The following is an 18,527-nucleotide window of genomic DNA, read 5'->3' on the forward strand; positions in this document are numbered from 1 at the left end:
TTGACTCGATGGGGACAGCAAGCAGGCGCACTTTGGGCTCCACGTGTACAGCAGTACATTGACGATTGGGTGTTAGCTACAGAGGAGGTGATCAACGAGCTCTTCCCACATACGGAGGAGAACTACCATGACTACCTCCGCTGGTACCTTCCTCGCACTCGTGCGCGTGTGACCTTCACTCCAGACGCCCCAGAGCTGCACGTTGCCGCTGTCACGGACGCGTATCCCACGCACCGTGACCGAGACTACTTCATGGGGGTACGTCGAATTTGTATTACTTATTACAATTATTTCATTTATCTTGCATAATATAGGACTGTTACTGAATTTTTTATTTTCATCTTGCATAGGCCGATGCCGCACAGGATATCAGTGCCGATATCACCGCTGTCCAAGTGAGGTTGAACAGAGGTTTGCACTTCTTAACTATCTTATCATTACAATGTTTAATTATGATGGTGTATTTTTGTATGCGTAAGAATAAAAAATTGATAAAATTAGATTTTACCAATCTTGGAAACTAAAATCTTGTATTGAGTTTTCAATATAAAAGATTGGATAACTGATCTATTGATAATTATAAAAATATTTATTTCAGAAACATATGCCCAGTTCAAAATCGCCCTCCTCCAGGGCGGCAAGGGGGCCGCCTGCAAAATTCCAGGCCCCCTCGCCACCCATTTGCAGGCGACCCCCCGCACAGTGTAAAATCGCCCTTGTGGAGGGCGGCAAGGGGGTCGCCTGCAAATTTCCATGACGGCCGTCGCCCGAGAGTGAACGGCCGTCGGCCACGTCACATTTGCCGCCCTCTGGGAGGGCGATATTTAAAAGTCGCCCTCCTAGAGGGTGGCGGCGACTACTTTTGTCAAATTTTGAAATAGAAAATTATTTTTGTAAAACTTTTAATAAAAAAAATTAAAAATAAAAAAAATCCAATCTTGAGAACATTGGCACATGCGCATGGCCGGGAAAAACCTACGTGCAAAGATTCCGGTGGCTAGCGCGCTCTTCGTCGGCATGGCGTTCTCGGCCTGGGTGTTCGATTTCGCCACGGCCACCCTCGCCGTCAACACCACCAACGGCGAAAGTTTGAGACCATGCAGCTACGTCATCACATACGCAGCGCAGGTACGCACGCTTTGAGCGCTGGTCGAAGGCCACGCCACCGCGCACAGTCGGATTCGCCTTATCAGAAAATAGCAAAAAAAAGAGAGTTGGCAGGTGTGGGACACCGTTTGACCGGCCCTAGCAAGCAGCGTATGTATGTATGCCAGGCACCCAAGTACAGGCACCCCGGTTGGAGAGATATTGCCTACCTCAATCCCCAAACGGCCGAAACCTGCCAAACTCCCGCCCCCCGCAGCTGGGGTTACAAAGCCCGCACCACCGAGCTCGGCAGGAGGAGCACAAGCGCCTCCTCTTTTATGCGGGCCTCAACCAACATAATTTTCCCATATGGTACTAAAATCTTGGTTTCGCACGTGAGCACTGCCTGTACATGCTGACTACGTTCAGCTATCCGCCACTGCACACGCGCGCGGTGATTTTGCATGGTGTACGTGCGCCCTGTTCGTGACCATCGTTTGGTCGATCTTGTCTCGCTGACTTCGTGATACATTATCAGCCGTGATTAAACTACCAACGGATGCGTAAGAACCTTAGATACATTTTATATTTTGGACACACGGCGAGATCGGCCACCGTTCGCCACCGGCGAACCCAAATATGGCCGCCGGCCGTCGATGCCACCCCTGTCCAGGTCGCAGGGACCTCTTCTGAGAAGAAACAAAACTCTAGGCACTAGTTTATAAAAGTTCGCTCAAATGCAGAACAGTCACAGGACTGCGGGTTGATTCCTAGAAATCTCAAGAGCCTTTCTGCATATTCGCAAGTCACTGACCAGTGGACCCATTTGTTTAAATTCTCGATAAATACCAAGAAAATATCTAAAACATTATTTGCTGAACTGAAAATTATACAAACTTTAGAAATGCATAAAATGTTCATCCTAGCTCCATTTTACATGAACAAAGTTCCAGTAAACTCATAAAATCTATACTCTTTTGTTTTGTAGATTCAAAAGATACACTTACTGTACAAGAAAATATCTCTAAAATTTTGTATAAAGAATAATTAACATACAGCATAATCTAACTTATAAAATTTGTACAGAACTAAAATGAATCAAACTAAAACTTGTTAGCTTCACATGAGTTTGAACTTTATTTTGGTGAACTCGGATCTGGATCAAATAATATACATAATATATCCACCTTTAGATAGATGCAAATGATTATAATTAAAAATAAAAGAAGAACTTCTAAAATTCATAAGAAATTGGTTCCAACTATGAATGAGATGATTATAATTTTGTTAGATGCATAATTTCTTAAACTTGATTTCCATTGAAATGGTCAATTAGGCCTAGAGGGGGGATGAATAGGCTAATTCAAAAACTCAAGTAAATACGGAAGCGGTATTTTTTTCGGAACGTGCCGGATCGTGCGGTAGTTCTGTTCAGGGACGGTTTTGATGAAGATTATGGCAACACCCTGAACTACTTCAGTAAAAAGAAACCACTCATCCCCTTGCCGCCTCCTGATCCTATGGAACTTGGGTTCCTAAGGGAAACTGCTCGGGAGTTAACTTCCATAATGAGCGACGAATAGCTAAGGTAGGCAGAGCTTTCATCCGAAGTAATTCAGATAAATACTGCTCCCCGAATCATTCCCTGCCATCTGGAGGGGAACGACGTTGGTATTCTTTACAGTCCAACTGTCGGGGTTAATCTCATCTCTGAGTCTTTTGCATTTGCTTATCTGAGCGATAAGGCAGTAACCCCGACAAACAAATTCTTCAAGCACCCGAACGGAAATATCATTGAAGGATTTGGAATTGTACAATATGTGCCTGTCCGTTTTGAAGACAGGGAGGCAGTCTTGAATTTCCACGTCTTCAAAAATCCAAGATTTTGACATTCTAATCGGCCTTCCCATTGAGCAACTTCTCATAAACATGCCCAAGTTGGATAGCCTCAAGATAACTTTGGGAGGGAATGAATTCTCAGTCCCATTCTCGCGGGCAAGGTTCGCCTTAACCGGCTCTCTCCTAGAGATTGAATCAGCGGAGGAGGTTACGGTAGTTCCCCCTCACAAGTCTCACGAGACCCTTCTGGAAAATGAAATCCCCGACTTCATCAAGGAAGAAGCGGAACCCGGAGAGACTCTCGATCTTCCAATCCTGTGAGAATTTGAGCATTTGAGTTCATTTTGAGCATTTGCAACGACCAAGCTCTCTGAAGACGAGACTCAACGTCTTCTGTCTGTGTTAGAAAAGCATCACGCTGCTCTTGGCTATTCCCTTCAAGATCTCAGAGGGATTAATCCCGCGCTTTGTGCTCATCGTATCCCTATTAACCCCGAGAGTACCCCCTCCAGGGAACCTCAACGACGGCTCAATAACGCGATGTGAGAAGTTGTAAAGAAAGAGGTCTTGAAACTCCTGCATGCCGGGATTATTTATCCCGTACCATACAGTGAGTGGGTTAGCCCGGTCCAGGTTGTGCCGAAAAAGGGAGGAATGACGGTCGTTGCAAATGCTCAAAATGAACTCATTCCGCAACGAACCATAACCGGATGGAGGATGTGCATAGATTACAGAAAACTTAACAAGGCTACGAAAAAAGATCATTTCCTGCTACCCTTCATTGATGAAATGTTGGAACGGCTGGCAAATCATTCTTTTTTCTATTTCCTTGATGGGTATTCCGGGTATCATCAAATTCCCATCCATCCGGAGGACCAAAGTAAGACTACGTTCACATGTCCGTACGGTACCTATGCTTATCGTAGGATGTCCTTCGGACTGTGTAAGCTCCTGCATCTTTTCAAACGTGTATGATGTCTATTTTCTCGGACATGATCGAGGACATTATGGAAAGACCTTCGGTCATTATCTACAAAATTTAGACAAAGTCTTACAACGATGCCAAGAGAAGGACCTGCTACTCAATTGGAAAAAGTGTCATTTCATGGTCCGTGAAGGGATAGTTGTTGGCCATCGAGTATTCGAACGAGGAATCGAAGTTGATCATACTAAAATCAATGTAATAGATCAGCTTCCTCCTCCTATGAACATCAAGGGGATCCACAGTTTCTTGGGACATGCCGGCTTTTATAGAAGATTCATCAAGGACTTCTCTACAATCGCCTGACCTCTGACCAAACTGTTAGCTAAGGATGCTCCCTTAGAGTTCGATGACGCTGTTGGCGGCTGTTAAATGCTGATTCCATACCTCCAACATATTCCTAAAGTTCAGATAATAAAACATCCAACATAGTGATAGGTGCTTAATCTCACCTATTCCACAAGTGTTGGTATATATTTGTATGCAGGTGATAAACCCCGATGTTGGGAGGAAATCTAGACTAAAAGAGAGGAGAATCATATATCCATACAAGGAGGGGTTGTGAACTTCATCGAAACATCAATGAATCAACCCAAAACTTTGAGAAATGGACAGAGGAAGGTCCAGGGAGTCCACCGACCGAAAGCCAGGCCAGGAGGGCCCAGCCCAGGTTCGGCCGAATCCCCTAGTTCGGCCGAACCCCCCTGATCACCATTGATCCTAGGGTTTGGCGTGGACGCTCCAAACACTCTCCCAATGACTGTTGTGGGGCAGTTCGGACATTTCCCCTTCTCACAACCGTCATAACTGCCCTATAAAAGGACATCACTCCCTCATCTCCACTGTGCTCGGATCACTGATATGGTCATATCTTCGACACTCAGCAGTGACAAAGTTTCCTGTATTATCCCGTGCGACAATTCCTGCACCCGCAACTCCATCCTGCAAGTTCAGTGTTCAGTTTCATCCATCTGAAGGAATATATGTTGGAGATGGGGTCCACCTGATAGTGAAGAAAATCCGTTAGCATTAAAATACGAAGGGGCTGGCCATGTGGGGGCAGACCGCGAGTGGTTCATGAAGCGGGCGGAGGACCCTAATTATAAAAAGACTGACCAGGACAAACTATTTCTATAGAGATACGAATATTCTTGAAATACAGTGTCGTACAGTTAAACTAGAAATGGGGGGACGAGAAGGAGATAAAAAAAAAAGAAAATGAGAGAATCGGTTTACGATGGAGATGGAAAGAGAATTGTAGGTAGTAAGCCTAGGCATTTAGGTGTTGATGATCTAAGGGTGCGTTTGGTTGCAAGGATGGAATCGGATGGGATGGGACGAACCCACTTTTGAGGTTGTTTCGTTGAGGGGTGAGTGGGATGGGTTGGTCCCTGGAGAGAAATATTCCTCTCAGATCCGGGACCAACCGATCCGGCAAATTCTGGCGGACGAACTCGTCCCGGTTGGGACGAGCGAACGGTGTGACATGCTCGAGCTCGAGGCCAGCCTGCGCGCACGCCCTACTCGCCCTCAGGAGCAGCGGCAGACACCGGCGGGCTCGACGACGGTGACCGTGGCCGCGGCGGGCTCAGCGACGTCGACGGCGACCGCAGCGGGCTCGGCGATGGCGGCCGCAGTGGGCTCCGCGACGGCGACAACGACCGCGGCCGCGGGGGCTCGACTTGGCGACGGCGGGGGGCTTGACTCGGCGACGGCGACCGCTGGGGGCTTGGCTCGGCGACGGCGACGACGACCGCGGCCGCGGGGGCTCGGCTCAGCGACTGCGGGAGGCTCGGCGACAGCGACCGTGGAGGCTCGATGAAGGCGACCGCGGGGGCTCGGCTCGGCGACAGCGACGACGACCGCGGTCGCGGGGGCTTGGCTCGGCGACGGTGGGGGGCTCGGCGACGGCGACCGTGGAGGCTCGACAACGGCGACCGTGGAGGCTCGATGACGGCGACCGCGGGGGGCTTGACTCAGCGACGGCGACTGCGGGGGACTGGACGACGGCGACCGCGGGGGGCTCAGCGACGGCGACCGCGGGGGCCTGGACGACGGCGACCGGCGGGGGCTCAGCGACGGTGACTGCGGGGGGCTTAGCGACGGCGACGGTGGATCTAGTGGTGGGGAGGGCGGTGGAGGCGGATCCGCGTCCTCTGCCTGCTCGCCGCCGGCTTGCTCCTCCAACTGCACCCCTGCTTGCCCGTCCGTTCTCCTCCTCTGTTCGTCCACCTGCTCGCAATATTGCGCCGCTCCTCCTCGCCGCCAGCCATCGTCGCGCTCATCCACCCACCCGCCGAGCTCCCACTAGGCTGTCGTCACACCTCCGCTCGCTCTCCTCTTTCTCGCTGACGGTGATAGCAAACGGCGCTCATCCCATCTCTAGCTCATCCTTTCAACCAAACAAAAAATTGGGATTATCCCATCCTACAAACCAAACACGTAAATGGAATCATCCCAACCCCAAAATCAGGAATGGTTTCATCCCATCCCACCTAGTCCCGAAACCAAACACACGCTAAGAGAATTGTGGTTCATTTGGTTTGTGTGTGAGAGTTGTGGATTCTACTCTCCGTTGTGGAGCTCACAAAGACCCGAGTCTTTGCTAACCCTTTCCTCAAGAGGTTGCACAAAGCACTCCTCTTTCCACTAGTGGTATCTCTTCCTTTTCGGAGGTGAGATCTGACCTTCACAAACTTTTCCCGGCCAACCCCACGTAGATAGGTGGCTCGAGAGTGACACCTAGCCGCCTAGGCGTCCTCAACCTCCAAGAGTAACAAATGATGCAATGAACTCCCGGAGATGATGCAAGTGCTCACAAATCTTCATAGAGTTAACAACAAGTACTCACACAAACTTGAATCCACAACTCTCACACACACAAAATCCGAATTGAACACTGGTGAGAGGGGAAACAAGAAAGCAAGGCTCAAAAGTGAATCTCAAGATGAACAAGCCAAGGGCACAAAATATCCAATGTCACTAGCAGCCCTCACAAGTGAGGGGAGTGGGCTATTTATAGCTGCAGCTCCAGATCTGCCCGTTATGCACAATAATTGCGATTTTCGGAAATTACGAAAAATAATTTCGGATATATCCTTCTGGATAATTTTGAAAATTAAAAAATTCCTTTCGGATAAGTCCAAAAATTTCCAGAAGCGCTTTTGGGTTCACAGACATTTTCAGAAATTCCGAAATATGGTTTCGGACAACTCCAAAAATTTACAGAAATGATTTTTTGACTCCACTATCATTTTCGGATGTTCTGAAAATCAGTTTCAGACATATGCGAAAATTTCCATAAGAGAATTCCGATTCTGAGTATTTTCGAAAGTTCCAAAAATCAGTTTCGGATAAGTCCGAAAATTTCCAGAACACGCAAATCAGAGGAGAAACACTTTTAAAAATTGATTTTGAGCACATTCATCGCTCCTTATATGTCAATGCATCATCCCTCTTAATAGTGCAGTTTACCTATAGGCCCAAAGAGATGAAAAAGTACAATATACCATTTTTTCATTTGCTGCATCTCATCACAACGACGCTTTATGCGGCATATGCATTAGACTACAACTCATCGAGGACATAACAACCTTCACATTTACTTAAATAAAAAATATTAGTCCTCTCTAATCGCATTGTAATTAATCACCAAAATTATTAGGGGCCTAGATGCACTTTTAATCTCCCCTTTTTTGATGATTGATGACAATACAATTAGATTACAATTGGGAATAAATATAATAGAAGGGTTTGGTGTAAAGGTTTAGTGAAAACTCCCCCTAGAAGTGTGAGTTAAGGCAAGTGGAGAGCTCCCCTAAATCTTTGCATCCACATTGAAGCTCACAAGACAACAATAATAAGCCATTTCACTCATCACATGCACAATATATAAAGGAAGTGAGAACATTACATGACATTAACATAAGGCATACATAATAGTCATTACATCCCAATATCACAAATGATTGTCTTACACAAATGCATAAAAGGATTACAAAAACTCAAACCATTAACACATAGTCTCATACACATAAAAACAACATGGTTCGACCAAAGATGGAACGTAATGAATAGAGAAATTCTCCCCCTTTGGCATCAAAGCACCAAAAAGAGAGGACGAGGCAACAAGCTCAAGCGAACGGGACCTGATGAGGATCCTCTGGAGCAGGAGGAGGGGGATAGCCATAGTCATGGCCAAACCCAAAGAAGTCAAAATCTAGAGGCAACCCAATAAAAGGATCCTCTATCTCCTCGGGCTCAGCCTCAAAGCCCGGTTGGGAGGGAGGAACATCCACGTGACGACGCTCGTTGAGCTGCGCCTGCATGTGCTTGACGCGCCTAGCCATCTTCTTCACCTCATTCCACGCTTTGTGGTTCTTTTTGGCCTCCGTAGAGCAAAGGCCAAAGAGACTCCGCAAAATGTGGAATAAGGGAGACGACTCACGACGAGCCACAGGAGATGGGCTCACGAGTAGGAGGAGGCTGAGTGGAGGTGGAAGAGATGTCCCTAGCTGAAGAAGTGCTCGCCCGGGATGTGAGGGGCATAGACCAACCCCTTCTTATACTGAATCGAAGCCCAACGGAATTCCTCCCAAACAAAGTCAAAGACATTGAAGCGATGGGGGGGTGGATTGAACCTAAGAAGCACAGACTGGGAGAGGTGGTTGATGCCGCTAGCATCACCATCTTTGGGCACAAAGGTCCGGCGTATCCAACGGTGACGTAGACGTCGCCGATCCGGCTTCACCGATGGCGCCGGCAGCTTCCCGTGGACAGATCCGGTGGCGACGACGGCGCTGGCAGCTTCACGCTGTTGTTCCTATTTTTCTTCCCGTTCTTTTTCTCAATCGCTGGATTGTCCGATTAGATTGTCATGTGGAATCCTTTGTATTTTGGGGGTTAAATTCATCCGATTTTGAGTCCAAATCGAGTTTGTACCGAATTTTCATGTGGTGGCGCAATCAGACCGGGCGAAGATTATTTTTTTGCTCTTTTTTTATTTTAAGATGGAGGACGGAAACATTTATGGGGTTAATTTCATCCGATTTTGAGTCCAAATCGAGTATGTATCCAATTTTCGTGTGGTGGCGGAATCGGATAGTGCGAAGATTTTTTTTCGCTCTTTCTTTATTTTAAGATGGATGAGATGACGGGAACGTTTTCAATTTTTTAAGTAGTAGAGAAATGCTAGTTTTTTTTTAAAAAAAAAGAATCAACACCTATATTATATATAGATCCCAGTTTTTCACAACCAACACATATATTAATCATCTATATTAGTCTTATAGGTGACTGCTCTAAAAAAACCGACACCTATTTTAAAAACCGGATACCGACCCCTATTAAAATAAACCAGTTGGAGCCGACCTACCAATCAACCACCCGCTCCTCTTCCTCCCTCGGTACCTCCACCCCACACCGCCGCCCGACTCCCGCCCGACCCCAGCACCGCCCACCTCCTCCTCACCACCACCCCTATGGCCTGTCGCATCTGCCTCCCACCACCGGACCTCACCGCGCGGCCACGCCTCCTCGGCCTCGTCATCGCCATCTTCCTCTTCCCTCCCTCTCGACATCTCCCCAGTTCAGTGGTGGCGCAAGGGTGCGGGTTGGCAGCTCCCGTCGCAGCAGCGGTGCAGGGGCGCGGGTCGGCAGCTCCCGGCGCAGCAGCTGCTCGGTGGCTCCTCACCGCAGCGGTGGCTCGAGACCTCCACGGCGGCGAGGTGGCGAGGAGGAGGTTGGGCGAGGAGCAGCAGAAGCGTCCGCTCACCCCTCCCTCTACACTCATCACCTCTGTGATGTGATTTATTTTGTGATTTCAGCCTCTTCTCTCTTATTTGATTGTCTCCTATCCTGGATGATTTCGATTGGATTGGGATTAGGATTTAGTTTTTGGGTTAGATTTATGATAATTTGAGATTGGATGATTTCGATTGGATTGGGATTGGGCTTTAGTTTTTTGGTTAGATTTGTGATTATTTGAGATTGGTTTATTGGTGCATTGATAGATAATCGGAGGGAGGAGGTCCGCAACAAGACGGACGAAAATCCTGATTTGTGAGGTTTTTATTATTCCTCTAGTTCGTTTTCTCTTCCTCTTTGTTCTATGTCCAATTGGATTTTGTATCAATCCTTCTTTTTGCCGCCCTTCTTTACGGGTTTATTTAGTTTTCTTATCGCCCTTTCTTACAGGCTTTTTTTTACAGAATTTTTTTCCGCGTCAAATTGAATCGGACATTCCTATTTTTTGTTTTAATGTTTCTTTCGCCTTTTTCCATTGTTACGGACGATGGAAACGTTTTCAGTTTACTTTTTTTTACCGCGTCACATATAATCAGATTCAATTTGTTTTCGTCTTTTTTCCACGGACGGACAACGGAAACACCTTTAATTTTTTAAGAATTTCTCTTCCTTTGCGTTCTATGTCGGATTGGATTTTGTATGGATCTTTCTTTTTTTTCGCCCTTCTCAACGGGTTTTTTGTTTTGTTATCGCTCTTTCTAATGGGCTTTCCTTTTTTGTTTTAATTTTTTTTGCCTTTTTCCATAATTATGGACGATGGAAACGTTTTCAATTTATTTGTTTTTTTACCACGTCGCATTTTTTTATCGCGTCACATATAATCGGATTCGATTTTTTTCCCGATTTTTTCGCCCTTTTTTCATGGACGGATGACGGAAACACCTTTAACTTTTAACTTTTAAGTAGTAGAGATAAAGATTCAGAGGTCCTGGTCCCGGTCCCGGTCCTGGACCACCCACCCTATAGATCTGCTGCCTCCAATCTTTGGTTCTCAGAACATGGTTTTTTAGTTACATGCATGCGCGCTGGGTGAAATTTATCCATTACATGTCATTGTCACTAGCAAATTTGGATTTCTAGTATTGACAATTAATTAACGCCCCAAGTGACGGCAAGGGGAGACAAGGCGAGGCGACAACGATGAGGGCGGGTGGCCTAAGGCGGCCGGGGGTACCACGGGTTGCCCGACCGAGGCGACATCTACGGTGACATCGTGAGGTGGGTGGTGCAGGCCTGTGGCAGGCCACGATCCAAACACTCTTGCCATCTTGTGGCGGTGCCTTGCCCGCCACAAAATGGCCACATTGGTGGGCTAGTATGGGGGATAGGGGATCCATTCTTCTCTCTTACCCTCTCCCTCTCGAACCCAATTGCGTGGATGGATTCGAAGCGCGTCAGTGACCGAGCTCCTTGATAGCCGACTAGCGACGATGTGCTGGACGGGTGGTGAGCTGCTGTTTCCGGCAAACGACCTCGACTCGGGGAGGGCAGAAAGATCATGGGCAAAAACCCAGCCTTCCAGCCAGCAATGACGACGTCTGTGGGCGCCGCTTTCTGACAGAGTGTTACCGTGTGATCTCCTCAGCTCTTCTTGATGGATTTTCTTGAAATGAAAACAATGTACTGGTTTTCAAGGATGGGCAGTGGCGGCAATTGCAGGTGTCGTTTCCTTCTTGGAGGCATCGTCGAGATAGTGTTACCCTTTCAGTGGCGGGATATGGCTGTAGACGAATGGTGCGGTTGTTTTTTTTCCTAGCTATAGCCTTCAGGGCTATAGATTTCTAATGTTTTTCTGCTCTATCAAAAGAAACGTCTTACTATCTTGCGTGGGTTGTTGTTTAAAAAAAATAATGAACTCCCCATGGATGGTTCGCAATTTTGGTTCAAAATTTCCAAAATATCAGACCCCACCGTTGAGAAACTATTTCGCCCAATTTTTTATATATTTTTTGAATTTAGAAAAAATCATAAATTCAATTTTCTTTCTCTCGGTTCCAAAATATCCAAAATTCCGGAAATTTTGGTCCCATATATATTTATGCATACCGGAATAGTAAACATGTCCCCATGGTGGGAGATATACGCATGGTTATTTGTTAGAGCGGTCCGGAGCATCCCACGTGAAACCGCATATGTTTTGGTTTAAGTTGAACAAAATTACAGGGTATTTTCCTTCAAATAACCCATGCCAAATAACCCACAAATTTTACATACTTCTCTACTATTATAAAAATTGAAGATGTTTTTTGCCGGTACTTTAGTACGTCATCCGTTTATGAGTTTGTTTTCTAAGTTTGTTCACTTTTGGAAATACAAATCTATATTTGACTCGGTTTTTAAGATCGTTCGCTTTCTTAAATACAAAAGGATCGTATAAGAAATCTCTTTAAAAAACTCGCATGCTAACTTGGGATGATCGGACTCCTAATTGCAGCTTATGATTTGATAACAGAATATACAACCAAACAAATTTAACATAATGAATTTCACCATAACTAAACCATATAATAGTAATAAAATTAAAATATCTTCACCCCTTGCAAATGCACAGGCATTTTTCCTGGTCTATATCAAAATTTAAAAATAACCCACAAATTATACATACTTCTATATCAAAATTCAAAAATACTATCGGTAAGTGAAATTTTAAGTCCAATCCTCCCTTTTGGGGGAGAGAGTAGGAGAACTCCTACCGCCAGCAGTTGAGGTGACAAGCCTACACAACCAAGCTCGGCAGATGCCAAACGAGCGCATCCTCTTTTGGACAAAGTACGCTGAAGGTCCCTCAACTTATCATTGGGATAAAAGACTTCCTCGAACCGCAAAACCAGATATGCGGGGTCCCTTAACTATACGAAACCGGTCACCCAAGGTCCTTCGGTGGTTTGGACCCCGGTTTTGGTCTACGTGGCGGCTGAGTCAGCGTGGGACCCACGTGGGCCCCACATGTTACGATGCCACCTCATCTCATTCCCTCCCTCCTCTCTGTATTCTCTTCTCCTCTTCTCTTGGACAGAGTTGAGGACGCTGCGGACGGCGGAGGTTGGCGTCGGCGTGGGCGAAGCGACAGAGTCCGGGGCCACCGCGGGGGGCGCCGCCGACGGCGGCGGCGGCGACGGCGGCGGCGTGTGGATGCACCAACCAGCTAAGAAGATGTCATGGACCCACCAGTCGTCGCCCGCCACGGCGGTGACCAGATCCGAGACCACGTCCATGGTCGGCGACCTCCTTGGCATGGCGAGCACGCCGTCGCTGTCCTCCGGTGATGGCTGTAATCTGTTGGAATAAATAGGCTAGGCCCAATTTAATTCAATTAAAATCTCAAAGGCCCACAATAAATGTTAGGGGACAATAATACCACCTTGAAGATTAAAAGTGTAGTATCTCAACTTAAATACGGAGTTATTGGAAATTCCCTGTTGACCGGTTGAGGTGGGGGTCAGACAACCACACGCGCGCACCGAGCCGAGGCCGTGGGCGTGGCGAGGCGAGTAGCCGCTGCTCTCTCTCTGTGTCTAAGTTTTGCAATGGTTGAGAATTGAATCCAAATAATTCCTTCAGTAACGGCAAGAGAATCAATTCCTCGATTGATTACGTTTTTACTGCGGTAACGGAAGCGGAAGCAATCGGGATTGATTATCTTCCCCTCCCCCTCCTGCGCGCTATAAGGGTCACAGAGACATATGACAGGAGAATTGAATCCAAATAATTCTGCAGCGATTACTTTAGTAACGGCGAGAGAATCAATTCCTTGATTGATTACGTTTTTACTGCGGTAACGGAAGCGGAAGCAATCGGGATTGATTCTCTTCCCCTCCCCCTCCTGCGCGCTATAAGGGTCACAGAGACAGATGAGAGGAGAAAAAATCTCTGCTCTCGATCTAATCTGGTTTACTCCACGTTCGGTTTGGTTTACTCCACACATTTACTCCTCGGTGGTTCATCTACCATTTGTTCCTACGTTGCTTTTGTTCTCCCTGGTTCTGATCGCTGGCGTGCACAAGTGATCGGGACAAGCAGGGCCTCTGGAACCACGCCTTCGCTTGAGTACCTGCACCGGTAGGTGGGCGATCAGCTTTTTGGGGAGTGTTTCCGCACGACTGCTCGCGGTTCTTCTCCTGTTCATCGGAATCAACTTCTTCAGCTCATGTTCCTATTGATCGACGATCATGTCAACAGATGACACCAACGGCAGTGCGCCTAGAGACAACACCAACGGAGGCAATACTGCCTCAAACACCAGCGGAGGGCCATTCTTAGGGTATAACTCGTTTTTCATTGTGTTCATGTTCTTTTCTTCTATATTTCTGTTAGGTGAAATGGTTTCATTACATTGTGTTGTGACAAATGCTTATGTTTATTCTATATTAAGCATGATCTGTAGTTTACTCTCTTTCCTTCCCTGCAAAAGTCATACTTATTGTCTTAATATTTTGGATTAAAATATGCTGAATTGTGACCATATTTCTAACATTGTCCAAACGCAGCAACGAGCTGAGACAAGAACAAGACAGCCATGGCATGTGATTACCCGGTCCGGGCTCCAAGCTTGCACGCATTCACGCATGGCAATTTGGCAATCATCATGCAAACACACAACAAACACTGTGATTATCGATCACACGCATCGACACTTTTGACATGAGTTATATACCTACCAATCGACAAAATGTTTCAGTCTTTCCAGAGACGGAGTTGAACTGAACAGAGATAAGGATTCAACGAAAAGATCGATGTATGCATTGTCTCTGAACTGATCGTGTGACGTGTGTGTTGTTTCAACTGATCCGGTGCTGATGGGCCGCGCCGTCGGCACGCTGGTCGCCTCCGCGTCCGTCTCGCCGGCGCCGCAGCACGCGCTGAACGGGCTCGTGGCCTCCATCCGCAGCTCGTCCACGCGCGCGGCAAGTACAGCGCCTCTCGGTGTCCGCCCACCACCGCCGCCGCCGCCGCCATCAGCGCCGCTCCCTCGCGCCACGCCACCGCGCACGGTCGGATTCGCCTTATCAGAAAATAACAAAAAAAAAGACCATCGTTTGGTCGATCTTGTCTCGCTGACTTCGTGATACATTATCAGCCGTGATTAAACTACCAACGGATGCGTAAGAACCTTAGATACATTTTATATTTTGGACCCACGGCGAGATCGGCCACAGTTCGCCACCGGCGAACCCAAATATGGCCGCCGGCCGTCGATGCCACCCCTGTCCAGGTCGCAGGGACCTCTTCTGAGAAGAAACAAAACTCTAGGCACTAGTTTATAAAAGTTCGCTCAAATGCAGAACAGTCACAGGACTGCGGGTTGATTCCTAGAAATCTCAAGAGCCTTTCTGCATATTCGCAAGTCACTGACCAGTGGACCCCTTTGTTTAAATTCTCGATAAATACCAAGAAAATATCTAAAGCATTATTTGCTGAACTGAAAATTATACAAACTTTAGAAATGCATAAAATGTTCATCCTAGCTCCATTTTACATGAACAAAGTTCCAGTAAACTCATAAAATCTATACTCTTTTGTTTTGTAGATTCAAAAGATACACTTACAGTACAAGAAAATATCTCTAAAATTTTGTATAAAGAATAATTAACATACAGCATAATCTAACTTATAAAATTTGTACAGAACTAAAATGAATCAATCTAAAACTTTTTAGCTTCACGTGAGTTTGAACTTTATTTTGGTGAACTCGGATCTGGATCAAATAATATACAAAATATATCCACCGTTAGAGAGATGTAAACGATTATAATACATAAGAAATTGGTTCCAACTCTCAATGAGATGATTATAATTTTGTTAGATGCATAATTTCTTAAACTTGATTTCCATTGAAATGGTCAATTAGGCCTAGAGGGGGGTTGAATAGGCTAATTCAAAAACTCAAGTAAATGCAAAGCAGTAACTTTTGAAATTTCCAAAAATGATTTTTCGGAATTTCCGAAAATAGCAGAGTAAGGGCAAATCAAAGTAAATTATAGATCTAGCTGCCTACAACAAGAATATGCTAGCACAAACAGCAACTAGCGGCATAATCAAACAAAGCTAGAGGAGAGGTAGGAAGTTATATTACCAAGAATGAAGCATATGAAGTTATTCCCGAAGTTCGAATCCTTGAGGGGATTCTACTCCATGTTGAGTAGCTGATAAAGAGCCGGGTCTTTGCTAATCCTTTCCTCAAGAGGTTGCACAAATCACTCCCCCTTCCACTAGTGGTATCTCTTCCCTTTCGGAGATGAGATCCGACCTTCACAAATTTCTCCCGGCCAACCACACGTAGATCGGTGGCTTGAGAGTGACATCTATCCGCATAGGAGTCATCAACCTCCAAGAGTAACAAATGATGCAAGGAACTCCCAGAGATGATACAAGTGCTCTCGAATCTTCATGAAGTTAACAACAAGCACTCACACAAACTCGAATCCACAACTCTCACACACACACCAAATCCGAATCGAACACGGGTGAGAGGAGAAACAAGAAAGCAAGGCTCAAAAGTGAATCTCAAGATGAACAAGCCAAGGACACAAAATATCCAATGTCACCAGTAGCCCTCACAAGTGAGGGGAATGGCCTATTTATAGCCACAGCTCCAGATCTGCCCATTAGGCACAATAATTGCAATATTCGGAAATTCCGAAAAATAATTTAAGATATAACTGAAAATTTCTAGAACAGTGAAACAACGAAATCAACTGAAGGATTTTCGGAAATTCCGAAAATTTTTCGGATATATCCGAAATTTCCAAAACCAAAACAACCTTATAAAACTTCCTTTTGGATAAGTCCGAAAATTTCCAGAAGTGTTTTTGGGTTCACAGGTTTCGCACAAGTCCAAAAATTTTTGGAAATTCCAAAAAATGGTTTCGGACAACTCCGAAAATTTACAGAAACGATTTTTTGACTCCACTGTCATTTTCGGAAGTTCCGAAAATCAGTTTCGGACAAGTCCGAAAATATACAGAACCATGTTTGGAAACTTAGTCATTTTCGGAAGTTCCGAAAATCTCTTTTAGACATATCCGAAAATTTCCATAAGCGAATTTTGGTTCTGTGTATTTTCGGAAATTCCGAAAATCAGTTTTGAATAACTCTTAAAATTTCCAGAACACACAAATCAGAGGAGAAACACTTTTAAAAATTGATTTTGAGCACATTCATCACTCGTCATATGTCAATGCATCATCCCTCTTAATAGTGCGGTTTTCCTATAGGCCCAAAGAGATGAAAAAGTACAATATACCATTTGTTCATTTGCCGCATCTCATCATAACGACGATTTTTGCGGGATATGCATTACACTACAACTCATCGAGGACATAACAACCTTCACATTTGCTTGAATAAAAAATGTTATCCTTTCTAATCGCATTGTAATTAATCACCAAAATCATTAGGGGCTTAGATGCACTTTCAATCTCCCCCTTTTAGGTGATTGATGACAATATGATTAGATTACAATTGGGAATGAATATAATAGAAGGTTTTGGTGTAAAGGTTTAGTGAAAACTCCCACTAGAAGTGTGCATTAAGGCAAGTGGAGAGCTCCATAAATCTTTGCATCGATATTGAAGCTCACAAGACAACAATCATAAGCCATTTCACTCATCACATGCACAATATATAAAGAAATGAGAACATTGCAGCACATTAACATAAGGCATAATAGTCATTACATCCCAATATCACAAATGATAGTCTTACACTAATGCATAAAGGGATTACAAAAACTCAAACCATTAACACATAGTCTCATACACATAAAAACCACATGGTTCGACCAAAGATGGAATGTAATGAATAGAAAAATTCTCCCTTTTGGCATCAAAGCACCAAAAAGAGAGGACGATCCAACGAGCTCAAGCGAACGGGGCCTGAGGAGGATCCTCTGGAGGAGGAGGAGGGGGATAGCCATCGCCATGGCTAAACCCAAAGAAGTCAAAATCCGGAGGCAACCCAGCAAAAGGATCCTCTATCTCCTCCTCGGGCTCATCGGGCTCAGCCTCAAAGCCCGGTGGGGAGGAAGGAACATTCACGTGAAGATGCTCGTTGAGCTGCGCATGCATGTGTTTGACGCGCCTAACCATCTTCTTCACCTCATTCCGTGCTTTGCGGTTCTTTTTGGCCTCCGCAGAGCAAAGGCCAAAGAGACTCCACAAAAAGTGGAATAAGGGACACGGCTCACGACGAGCCAAAGGAGAGGGGCACTCACGAGTAGGAGGAGGCTGAGTGGAGGTGGAAGAGATGTCCCCAGCTGCAGGAGTGCTCGCACGGGAGGAATGATCGGCCTTGATGAGGTGCAAGTGAAGCTACAGGTGAGGCACCTCATGATGAAACCGTAGCTGCGTGACTGTCTCAATCATCCTCATGATGTGAGGGGCATAGACCAACCCCTGCATATACTGAATGGAAGCCCAACGGATTTCCTCCCAAACAAAGTCAAGGACATGAAAGTGATAGGGGGAGGATTGAACCAGAGAAGCACAGACCGGGAGAGGTGGTTGATGCTGCTAGCACCACCATTTTTGGGCACAAAGGTCCAGCGGATCCAACGGCGACGTAGACGTCGCCGATCCGGCTGCACCGATGGTGCCGGCAGCTTCCCGTGGACAGATCAGGTGGTGATGACGGCGTTGGCAGCTTCACGCTGATGTTTCTATGTTTCTTCCCATTCTGTTTCTCAATAGCTGGATTGTCCGATTATAATGTCATGTGGAATCCTTTGTATATATGGGGTTAAATTCATCCGATTTTGAGTCCAAATCGAGTTTGTATCCAATTTTCGTGTGGTGGCGCAATCGGACTGGGCGGAGAT

The sequence above is a fragment of the Oryza sativa genome, chromosome 5 (assembly GCF_034140825.1).
Source record: "Oryza sativa Japonica Group chromosome 5, ASM3414082v1".
Lineage (NCBI taxonomy): Eukaryota > Viridiplantae > Streptophyta > Magnoliopsida > Poales > Poaceae > Oryza > Oryza sativa.